This window comes from Neopsephotus bourkii, unplaced genomic scaffold (assembly GCF_033783945.1).
Source record: "Neopsephotus bourkii isolate Nb327-2 ecotype Australia unplaced genomic scaffold, CSIRO-AGI_Nbou_v1 NB_437, whole genome shotgun sequence".
NCBI classification, from domain to species: Eukaryota; Metazoa; Chordata; class Aves; order Psittaciformes; family Psittacidae; genus Neopsephotus; species Neopsephotus bourkii.
The window spans coordinates 90,335-102,123 of NW_026900939.1; the positions used below are offsets into that span (position 1 = coordinate 90,335).

Consider the following 11,789-nt stretch of genomic DNA (forward strand, 5'->3'; position numbering starts at 1 on the left):
GCAGTGTATTTCCTCATACTGGCAGTGACAGACTATTCTGTGATTCTATGATCTCTCAGCCTCTGGGCATCATACAAGGAAAATCACAACTCATACACCTCTGAGCTTTGCACTACCTAGGTGCTTGGTGTTAGTGAATTAACATCATAAAGGCCAGCTGCTCAGTGCCTGTGGAAAGGAGAGCTATATAGCAAATCCCAGCAAGCTGACTGGAATGCTGCTTGCAATAGATCTTTAAAAGAACTTCAGGTGGCGAAGTGCCTTAACTAGTGTCATTGTCTGTGACTAGGATCATAGAATGGTCAGGGTTGGAAAGGACCTTCAGATCATCTTGTTCCACCCTCCCTGCCATGTTCAGGGATATCTCACACTAGACCATGTTGCCAATGCTCTGTCCAACTTGGCTTTGAACACTGCCGGGGTGAAGCATTTACCACTTCTTTGGGCAACCTGTTCTAGTACCTCACCACACTCACAGTAAAGAACTTCCTTATATCCAACCTGAGCTTTCCCTGTCTATGTTTGAACCCATTACCCTTTGCCATATAACTACAGTCCCTGATGAAGAGTCCCTCTCCAGCATCCTTGTAGGCCCCCTTAAGATATTGGAAGAATGCTATGAGGTCTCCATGTAGCTTCTCTTCCCCATGCTGAACAGATGCAACTTTCTTACCATAGTATCTTTCATCACAGGATCGCTTTCCTGAAATAAGCCATATAGCCTTTTTTGTTCAAAAGCTCTTACTGTTCCGTTGCTTGCCTGCCACTCCCAGTGCATGCTATGCACTAGCTCAGCAGTTAAAGGCAGCAAGATTGCATTTAGTTTCTTCCTCTGCCTGAGGGAGCTCTAATCAGCAGCGCCTATCTTCCAGGAAAGTATTCTGGCTATAAAGTACTCTGAGGTGGGATGGTTGCAGTATCTCCTCTTGAAGGTGTTTTGCTATGCATGGAATAATTAAATATTAATTGCGAGCGCAAAAGAAGATCAGTTTATGGATTAGGTCACACATCTGGGAGCAGAGAGACGTGGGTTTTAAGCCCTAACTCCAGGGAACACTTGTCATTAGTCTGGCTGTTTGTCTTCAAGCTGGTTTTTTGAGGATGTCCTTGATTAGTGTGTCACAGCTGAGGGAAGCAGAGGAATGTGGAACTATAAGAAGATATAAACTGAAGTGAAACTAATTAAAATTAGGAGGTTACACCAGAGGAGTCAGCTATCTTGAGCAATAGCAGCTGAGTGTGCTGATATTCAGGGTTAAGTAGCAGTGATGATGCTGAGTATCCAATTTTGGAATTTAAGTACTGAATCAAGCATCTGAATCCTACCTACAGTATACTTACACAGATCTAACCATGCATGTCAATGTTGAAAATGTAAGGTATTTTTAAAGTCCCATATAATTTCTTGTGCTGCTGTCACTGCTTTTATCCTTTTTTTATTTTATGTGTCTGTCAAACCTCCTCTTTGTGTCTCCTATTTTTCTGGCTTCCCATTTCTGTATACATTGCCATGTATTCTTGCATGGCAACATATTTCAGTTTTCATGGCAGAATTTTTCATGGCAGAATTTTTCAGTTCCTTTTTGCTAGATTCCGTGTCTGAAATTGCTCCTCCAAATACACTACATCATCTATCTGTTCAGAGCTGATTATCTCAGCAATAGTTTCTGTAGGTTGTTTTGGGTTTTCATCATTTCCTTACTGAAGTACTTTCTGATACTGCATTAACCGATTTCACTAATGTATGACACTGATAGTATCAGTGTTCTTTCTGCTCACTTTTTGTTTCCTACATGAACTAATTAATCTGTTTTATCTGAATTATTATCCCAGTTTTTGTTGATTATTTCACTGGATAGTCACCTTTTGAGAGATTAATGGATCATCCAGTACTTTATACAAACATATAGAGATTTAAATAGAAATTATCTGTACCAGTCAGATCTTTATCTGAACTCTTCCAACATTTGGGAACTATGCAGATCATAGCAATAGTTCTATTTCTTTAATAATAATTTTGACCATCAGGATTATTTTATTTTTCCCCTACCAGTTCAGAAAGAATTGTGATAATAACTGAATGGTATTTTCAAGCTGTAAATTCGTATGACTTTAGTTGTAATATACTAAGCATATAGTAGTGACTTCAATGTTGAAAACTGTGGGAGGTGTTAGCACTACTGCAAAACACATTTTTTAGCGGAATCCAGAAATAGTCAAGAAGGCTAAATTGGTTATGGTAGTTTGCTTTCAGTGTGTCAAGGATTTGGTAATAAATCGTGTGCTTGGTGAGACTCCCAGGAGCTGAGAAAACCTCACACAAATTCAGAAATTTCTATAATAAAATACATAACTTCTGTAAATGTCTAGTGTCTAAAAACTGTTAATACAAAAGCTGATCTTGTAGACATAAATTTTTGAAGTAGCTCCTCTTCAGGAAACCTGAATGCCAGAGGCATCTGTAGTGAACAGTATTTTGAAAAAGTATGTCTGTTATCATAGGACCTTACTGGCAGTTCTAAGCATTATGTTTTGTCTGAGAATAAGAAGAGAATGCGTTGGAGCAATACCTAATCTTTCATAAACCCAGTCTGAAGTCCATTATAATAATAACCAGAAACCTATTTAAATGTCTGAAATATCACAGCATGGCAGATTAATGGATATTTTAGTGATATGGAGAACTGCATTATCTATTTTAGTAGACCAGCATGATCTTTTCAAAATACCAGTTGTTTTATCTGAAGTACACAGATACTAATATCAGCCCATTTTAAAGAAAATGGATCATCATGACATTTCAAGAGCACCAGTAAAGGTAGTTTTGAGTATATGTTTTCCCACTGTAGGAGTGTAATGCATTTTCGTTCATGTCCAACATGCATTATCCATCCCTTTTATCTGCAGCGACAGAGTAAAAAGCACTTATTCCTTTAATACTTTCATTAAATGTTTGCAGTGTTATATTTTTTTCTCTGTGGTGCATTAAGCTAACAGTAGTTAGTATAATGTAGGGTTTTCATGCAGACTGATGTATTAAATTATTGTAATCAAGGTATTTAGCATTGCAATGATTTCTGGTATCATAATTAAACCCAGAATTAACTGCTTTTATATTTTTTTTACTCTCCAGCTCCCAAATTACTTAATACTAGTGAAAAAATGTGAACTTATTGATACAACATGAAGTAGTTGTGATGCTGGTCTTTGGGGGGGAAAGCATGCAGATATGCTTGGAAATGCCCAGTTACTAACTTCTCTCTAGTTTCCCCCTAACAGGGAAGAGGCCAGAGAGGACTTTTTGATAGCCAGCTGAGAAAGTTACATCACAAATGTTTTAGAATGACAAAAATAATTCCATGAATTATGACCTGTTTCTACGAGACTCTAGTGATGCACCTTAGTGAAAACAGATTGAAATCATGTTGTGCTGTCCTGGCTGGTGTTTTCAGGATACCTATGTTATCAGAATATTTGCTAACTGTGGTTTAATTGAAGGTTCATTAAAAATGTCATCAGTCATTGTCATGATGAGATGTGCGGATGGGCTAACAGTTCCATTGTCTTTGTCAGTTATTGTTTCACTGACACACTGAATAGTAGAGATACCATTTTCTTTTTTTTTTATTTTTTAATCTTAAAACTTTTTGTGTGCACTTCATTTCATTCTTCACTTCTATTTTTCTCGAGCAGCATCAAATTTGATTTGAACTGGCTCATTTGTTCAGTTGTGTTCATGTCTCGAGAGCCATCAGCAGTAAGTAAACACATAAAGTATATAAAGTAATACTGGATAACAATAAAGTAATCCAGTAAATATTGGATACCAACTAGTATAAAGTAATATTGGATAACAACTACAAGCCCTTGTAGTTCTTGTTTAAAGAATAATTTTTTTTTTTCCACCCATTTTCTTATTTTGGATGTGTGTTTATAACCCTTGAAACTACCACTTTGGGTTATTCCTGGAAATAATGTCATTGCAATGTGTTTGTGGTACTGGGGATTTAAAATTAATCTGGATCATGTCTTCTGTCTTCAGATAACCAACCTTAATGCCACTTCTGAACTCCACTGTGGCATGTGGTTTTGAGAAAGACTGCAAAGGGGCATAAAAGAACTGCATCCTAATTTTATGCTTCATTTCCTCCACGTGTTTGAATTCGGCCTCCAGAAGTTTGTTCAGCAGAATGTTTGGTAGAGGCAACAGAACTCTTGAGCACTAATGAGGTACATAAAGATAAATATACTTCATAATAAATTTATGTTACTATCAGCTCAGAGCAAATTTTAAGGAGGCAAATGAAAATTAAATATTTATAAATAAAATGAACTGAATTGCAAAACAAGTATCAGTCTTCAAGAGGAAGGGGAAGCCTTCTGAAAGCTAAAATTGCTGTTACAGTAACTGAAAGGCTCAAATATTGCACAAGAGGTTTAAATTGACAGCAGATGAACAGCTTAGGGAAATGAACAGCTGAGCAGCTCTGTTTCCAGTAGATGTAATAGACTCAGCAAATAACTTGCGGAGACTATATCCTCAGGATTGGAAGGGTACTATGGTCTGTCATTTTTTGCCATTTTTAAGCCTGAATGACCTATATTTAAAAGGCACACTGAAAGATGTTGCTGCTAGTTTTTAAGAAGGGAGCTCAGAGGTCATATACTCTTACCTTGCTCTTTGCTTTTCAACTTGTCCTTGCTATGTAATTTTCAGCTAGCTCCTGAGCCTTTCGTATGATGGCTGGATACTTTCTTTTTGCTGAAAATAACGTGCAGTTGAAGAAAATGTTAACAAATAATTTATTCAATGTCTTGCTGAAATACACATTTCAGAAACTTCTGTCTAGTTGATTTACACCGATAACTTAAGTGTTGCAACTTTAGATTAGGCTTTTGTCTTCAGAGAGGTTAGACCACAAAAAACCCCCAAACAGTATGGAGATTTTAATCCAAAAAATGACTCTGTATAGATCTTCACAGATCATTGATCTATACTGTAGGGATCAATAACAATGGTAATTTACTTTGTATGTTATTTGAAGAAGTATCTGGAAGAAAATTCCTTGCTGCTTTTCAATACAGCGTTTCAATGATGCAATTAAAGAAAGAGACACATTTTCAAACATCTCCTCTGTAAGGTAGCTTCAGTTCTGCTTTCCAAGAACATTCCCCTGTTAAGTCCCAGCATTCCCTTCCTGAGTCAGAGGACTACCCGTGTCACCATTTCCTTGGTACTTACAATGTCCTCCCATGAGTTTCTCTGTCCTTTTGCTTCTGAGTAATGCCTTCTCTCTCACTCCTTTTCTTTCTTTTTTTCATTTGTCAGAGGCTTCTGTGAACACTGACACCTCTGGTTTGCCTCATGTCTCTGGTATCCCTGATGGTCTGGATCTGCTTTCTCCTGGATACTGTAAAGCAGGAAAAATACCTCGCGCTTCTTGTTCTTTTTTTCTATTTCCAGGTTTGCAAATAAAGATTTTACTCTCATTGCCACACTGCTTGGTAATATTTTCTATGTGCACGTTGCTTATAGTAGCTTTTATTTGAAAAACAGTATTGCAGTGGTTTTTTACAAACTTAAACTTCGCTGAATGTGACTTGAGGAGCTGAAATAGGTGGATAACTAATTTTTGTGTGTGTGTGTGTGTGTGTGTGATGAGTTAATTTCTGTCATTAAAATCATGACACAGGTACTCCCAATAGAACTGGAGAACATATGGTTCTAGGCAATCAGTAACTATATTTCTTGGATAAAGTATTTTAAAATCCAGTATAGTTAGCAGATTAGGTATGCCATCTGTCTGTAATCGGGGCAATGGACAACATCCTGGAACGGAAACAAAAGCAAACAGACTAAGGTGTCATTGTGATTTTAATTGTATAATATTAGATGTATATGTCAGCAGGAGAGCGACAAAAACAGGAAGAGGGAGATCAGAGGCTCATGGATGGGTGTTACCACATAAGCATGTCAGCTGTTTCAGGGTCTGCATTGTTCTGAACTTGTGAATTAGAACTCATTCAACTGCAAAAGAGCATGGCTGTCTAAAACAGCAATACTGAGACCCAGAAATAAAATTAGATTTCAGATATATGTTGTGAAGAGATAACACCAATACATTATATGGTTACTAGCAGCTAGACACTTCTTGGGCTGGAGAATGGACAGTGAGATGGCAGGGGCTTAAATCTACCTATAAAAGGCTTCAAGAACCTTGTGCCAGCTTTAGACTTGGTGCACTGTGGTCTCATGGTTTAGTATGCTTGAAGGCCCAGATTTTGTACTTTGTTTCTGGCAAAGCTACCTGTATGTACTTGGCATTAACAGGGCCTCATATAGCATATTTTTTGTATTTTCTCAGCCACCATACTGATTTACTCAAATGGTTTTACGCGGTTTTGCAGTTTTTCGGAATTTCCTGATCTTCATCTCTCTTCAGAGAGCGAGGAGACCAGGGAGCATACTAGGACTATTTGGTAGCACCAGGAGTTAACATGGTGCAAGTCCAAGAAGACACATTCTGTAAGCTCTGGGACGCAAAAGTAATTTGGTCTTTGTGTTGCTAACTGGCTGGTGGGATAGGTTTTGAAATGTCACTTGCACAAAGTCACACTTTTTATAGGAAATCAGGAAGGTCTGATGCTGTCTGTGCAAACTTTATAAGCAGCCTGGTAAGTATTACAAAATAAGTGACATAGAAATTATGGAAATGGAAATTTTAAAAATAAAGTGTTATTCTATGTATATTTATGTATCCTCAGTCTTAAAAAAAGCAGTCTATTAATTCTCCTGAAATGTGATTAATTTAATGTGTTTATAAATATTTTTGGTTGTTTTTTTTTTGTTTGTTTGTTTGTTTTATTTTTTTCCTTGGCAAACTGTGTTATTTGGTCATATTAAGTTGAAGAAGCAGCCAGGCTTCCACGTTTTGTTTTCTGGTTTTGGTTTTGGGTGGGTTTTCTGTTGTTTGGTTAGTTGGTTTGATTTAGTTTGGTTTGAAGGGAAGAGTTTAACTTTCACTATAAAGATGTAGCATAGGAATTAAAAAAAATGCATATGCCAGATTATTTTCAGTATTTTGTAATGAATAATATTTTTGTTTGTTCCAATGATATAGAGCTACTTGCTAAAATAATCCATGGAGACTGTCTCACTGCCCTTAGAAACCCTGCAGGATAGCTGTAGCGGTTTTTATGAACTAATGATAATACAAATCGCTAAAGTTCTAAAAAAAAAATAAATTCTCATGGAACAGCTCAGCAGGGATTTAGAAATTCTATATAGTAGTCATTAAGGGCTTTTTTTTCTGTAGCTCTCAGGTTTCATAACTATCATTTCTGCAGAAGCACTCTGACGTCCTCTTAAATTATCATCCCCAAACTTTCTAAAGTCAAACTCAGTTGTACATGAAGAAGTTTATGATTTAGTTTCTGAAATTCTAAAGATGGACCTAGCTGGCTGCACTAATGCAATAAGGCAAGGACAAAAGCATCTTACATTTAGAATCTTGCTTTGTTGTTTGTATCTTCACTGCAAAGAAGTTTCGTACAAACAATTGAATGATACGTAAGAAAAAACCTTGCTCGACAAGCACTGCAGAAAAAATCCCACAACCGCAGTCTATAGACCATAGGGAAGTTAGAGACATTTAAGCAGGGTTCATATGACTTCATTAGCCTTACAGTGTTGTCTAGGTTTCTTCTGTAATGAAGGATAGTCTGGAACTGTCTCTCATATTAAGCTCCAGTTTTATCACTATTTTGAATGAAACTGGGTGCAGGCTGCTTTTCTCTGCACACAGATCTTTTTCTGTAGGTGTTTGTTGACTCATATTGGGTTTTATGATTCTGAAAGGATTGTTGCCTAGAGTGCTTTCACCTGAATTTGGAGGTTAATTTTCACCTTCATCTGTTTCCTGGTCTCATTGAATGTGAACATACAAAAGCCTGTAGGAATGTGCAGCTGAGGGAGGATGGTGGTGCTCCTTTCAGCAGCAACTTGAGCTTAAGAGTGTTTCAGATGCCATTGAGAACTCTCCTGACAGTACGTAGATTGTCCTCTGAGGGTGTCTGTCTTCTCTGAGCAGAGAGGGATTCTTGATAACCTACTGAAACAATACGCTTTCTTAAATGGAAAATCAAGCATGATCCATCCTGCTTCCAAATTCTGTGTTTGAATGCATGATGTTACATAAGAGAGGACTTGTAAAATATGAGGAGATACCTGTAGGAAAACAGCATTAATTTAAATATAATTTCCATATCACTGGCAGATTTAGACTTGCTAATGTTGCATGAAGCACAAGATGTTAAAAAAATGTATAGGAAAAATGTTTTTATTCTGTCTGTGGGAAGGGGGGTATTCTTTTTTTTTATATTCAAAGTTCTTTGTGAAGGGTCAGCTGTGTTGTTTCTGTTTTATAGTCAGCAATATTGCCAGTCTTTGCTGAAAAATACCATTTACAATAAAAAGGAGTCATAAGGGGTGTAGTTGCACTTGAGAGAAATGAGAGTCTGCTTTTAGTGTCTTATCTACTGATGAACATCACTTGTTGCTTTCAACTTTATTCTATAAATTAACTCTACTCGTTTAACTTAGTTGCACCAATAAATTCAATCAACTGAAAGGGCTGTATTTATGGAAATATGTTTGACTTCATTGTTTATCTCATGTAATTTGATTTATATTTAAAAAAATCATGTTGCACAAACAGCAGTATGATTTTATTGTAATTTAGGTTTCTTTCCAGTGAAACTGTGGAGAACAGGTTTGAAACTGTGAACTGCTACACGAGAATAACACCATGAAACCAACAGCTGGGAAGTTTGTGTCAGACCTCATAGTGAGCCCACAGTCTGTGTCTTTAAAGTATTAATTTTGAATCCAGTGCCTTCAGTATTACTACCTTTGGGTTTAATGAGGAAAACACTACACTAAGTTAGTTTAGATATCTGTAGCTCCTGTTTTTCCTTTATTCTCTTTGTATTTCTTACGGTTGTTTCCCCATTGAGTCTGGTTTAAGTTCCCAGCTGGGTATTTTTGCTTCAAACTTTTCCCTAGCAACTTTCAGAAATCTGCAAGGTTTGTGAAGAAAACAGAAGGGGAATTTGTGGGTTTATTTTCTGCAGTGTGTTTTTCCAAGAAGAGTTTGAAAATGTTGATCCTTTTTTTCAATGGAAAAAATACTTGATCATTGTAGGAAGGTGACAGTGTCTCAGTCACTGTGAATACAACAGCATTATATGGTATTCTTTTACAAGGAAGCATTATTAAGATATTAATCAGTGTCTGGAACTGAGTTTCAGCTTTAGCTTGAAAGGCTTTTCCAAGTAGCAGAAAAGAAATAGATGGGGGAACTTTTCATATGGGCATGCCTTCTGGACAGAGTTTTTTTTACTGTGGAGGTAAACTGTGTGTGTGCTTTGGCTCTTGTTTTCAACTGCTCATTCTGGAGAAACAAAATAAAGGAACAGAGGCTTAAAGAAGCATGCATTTGACCTGAAGACAGTCACTATACAACTTCCAATTTTCACCGTACTGAAGAACAAAGAAACTTCATTGAAGCACTGGGTAATGAAATAATGGAAAACGAATCTGTGAGGTTAAAACAACTGTAGTGATACAATTCTGTGAGGCCTATGCCAAAGCACAGAGGGATGATTTGTTGTTAGTTTTTGTTTCCAGTGTCCTCTGTTATTAAACACATCTCACCAAAACATTTCAGTATCAAAAGACAACATTCTTAATGTCTGTCCTGCATGTGGTAATGCTGATACGAATCTTTCCTGTCCAAAATCTTCACAAAAAAGTGGTTGCTGAACATGTGATTTTGGCAAAAGTCACATGTTCAGCACCTTACCTACAAGAGCTGAAATCTTGTTCATCTTGCACAGTATCGGTGTGAATTCTTCGAACCAATTTACCATTTCCATTTAGGCTGTATTGCTTCATGCAGGTGAAGTGTCATTGATTCAAATGGGACTAAAATGTGTGTGACTAATCTGTGGAAGAAAGAAGGACTTTTTTTTAGCTATTTCTTTGAAGCAGAAAATGTCTTTTATTCTATGCCTTTTAACAAAGCAAGTTAATTAAATCACAGAGTGTATTACCATTTTGTACCTTACAACATTTGTATTTGTGGTCGTTGGAAAGTAAGACAGTTCTTCCAGGAGCTGGTATTTTTATCTCAAGATAGTTAAGAGGATGTTTTCTGACTTCATTATACCTACATGTAGCTACAACTACATTTTCCAAGTCTCAGGTTTTGACACTTTTATCTTTTTATTTTTCTGTGATTTGTTAGGAGCCATTGTGTGTGTTATCTTTTTGATGACATGTAGAAATACCTTTACAAAAAAAATTGTTTGAAAGCCTGGTTTCACTGAAGTCAACAGCAAGAGCTATTAACCACGTAACAGCTGTTAACCATAATGGGACCTAGATTTCAACATCAGCAACCTCTTAGGAAAAGATTCCCACTTAGAACAAAACCAGCTTAAAATTCTTCTTCAGAATGAATTTTACAGGGATCATCACAAAGGCTTAAGTGGAACATAAAGATAACAGTTTAGTCTGGCTCTCGACCTGAACATTCCAGAGATGTATTTCATCCTCTTTAAGCTGTATGGTAACATTCTTGATACATACTTCTCTTGTTTATAAACCATTCTAGCACTTGATAAATACAGAACAGAAATACTTCTGTTGTTGTTTTAGAAATAAGCTTTTGACATTTAACTCTAGCATAAATGATATGATTCATTTCCTTGATTGCCTTTGATGGGATCAGTTATGATTAGGATATTGGTCATCGATCTTCTCTACTAGGTAAATGCCTTTTGTGGCTAGTAGCTTTATTAGTGGTATCAGAGGTACAAAAGTGGCAGGGGGGTTGGAACTGGATGATCTTAAGGTCCTTTCCAACCCTAACTATTCTATGATTCTATGACTGGGGTTTTTTTAAATTATTATTATTGTAATGTGCTATTTTGGGATAAAGTGGCATTACTTTATTTTATATTATTTATATTATATATATATATATTTTTATATATATATATATATGTTACATTATTTTACTTGACAGCTGTAGTGTTTTACTTTTTCTCTTTCAGTGGCTTGGACTGATGATGTCCCAGTGCTAAAAGAGTTAGATGAATGCAATAAAGAAGAAGTTTGACTGAATTTAACTTCAGTAATATGAATGTATTTTGATAGTCCGAGTTATTTGGACAACTGCTTTTTATTTTCAGTGTTTCATTGGTGTGTTCTTTTGGAGAACTGTTGTGGAAAGTAGGTTGCCAAATAAAGCCTGTGTGCATCAGGTATACAAACTTGGCACTTACAAGTTCGCTGTTTGTTCCATTTTGCTATTATAGCAAATGTTGTTAACAAAACAAATGACAGTGTCCATTTGTAGGCTTTCATTCAACAAACACAGCTGGTGTTTGATCCTTGAAGTCACTTGAGTTGCTTATTATTTTGAAGTTAGCAGATATGTGTTGTGCTAGATTGAAGCCCTGAAATATGTCTGAATTTCCACTCCATCCTTTCCCCACATTCATTTATAAACTGGAGCATTGGATCATACAGTTTCTATAATTCCGTGTTTCAGGAAGTACATTGTAGCCTTGGGACTTCTGTCTGCCCCACCCCCACCCTCAGCAAGGTGAGTCTTTGCCTCAGTCTTCCTGCAATTGTAGTTGAATTTGTTCATGAAGTGAGGGAAATTTTATCATGGAACTGGAAAACAATGTATAGAGTCACAGGAATAATTAGTTTGTTG

The 11,789-nt window shown here is 36.5% G+C and overlaps 1 long non-coding RNA gene across 1 annotated transcript; it reads left to right on the forward strand.

The window, feature by feature from the left end:
- The first annotated feature begins 2,039 nt into the window (after positions 1-2,039).
- On the forward strand, positions 2,040-9,261 carry LOC133210305 (uncharacterized). The gene is made up of 3 exons (XR_009724905.1): positions 2,040-4,230; positions 6,627-6,675; positions 8,024-9,261. It is a non-coding gene; the product is annotated as an uncharacterized LOC133210305 (long non-coding RNA).
- Positions 9,262-11,789: the final 2,528 nt, after the last annotated feature.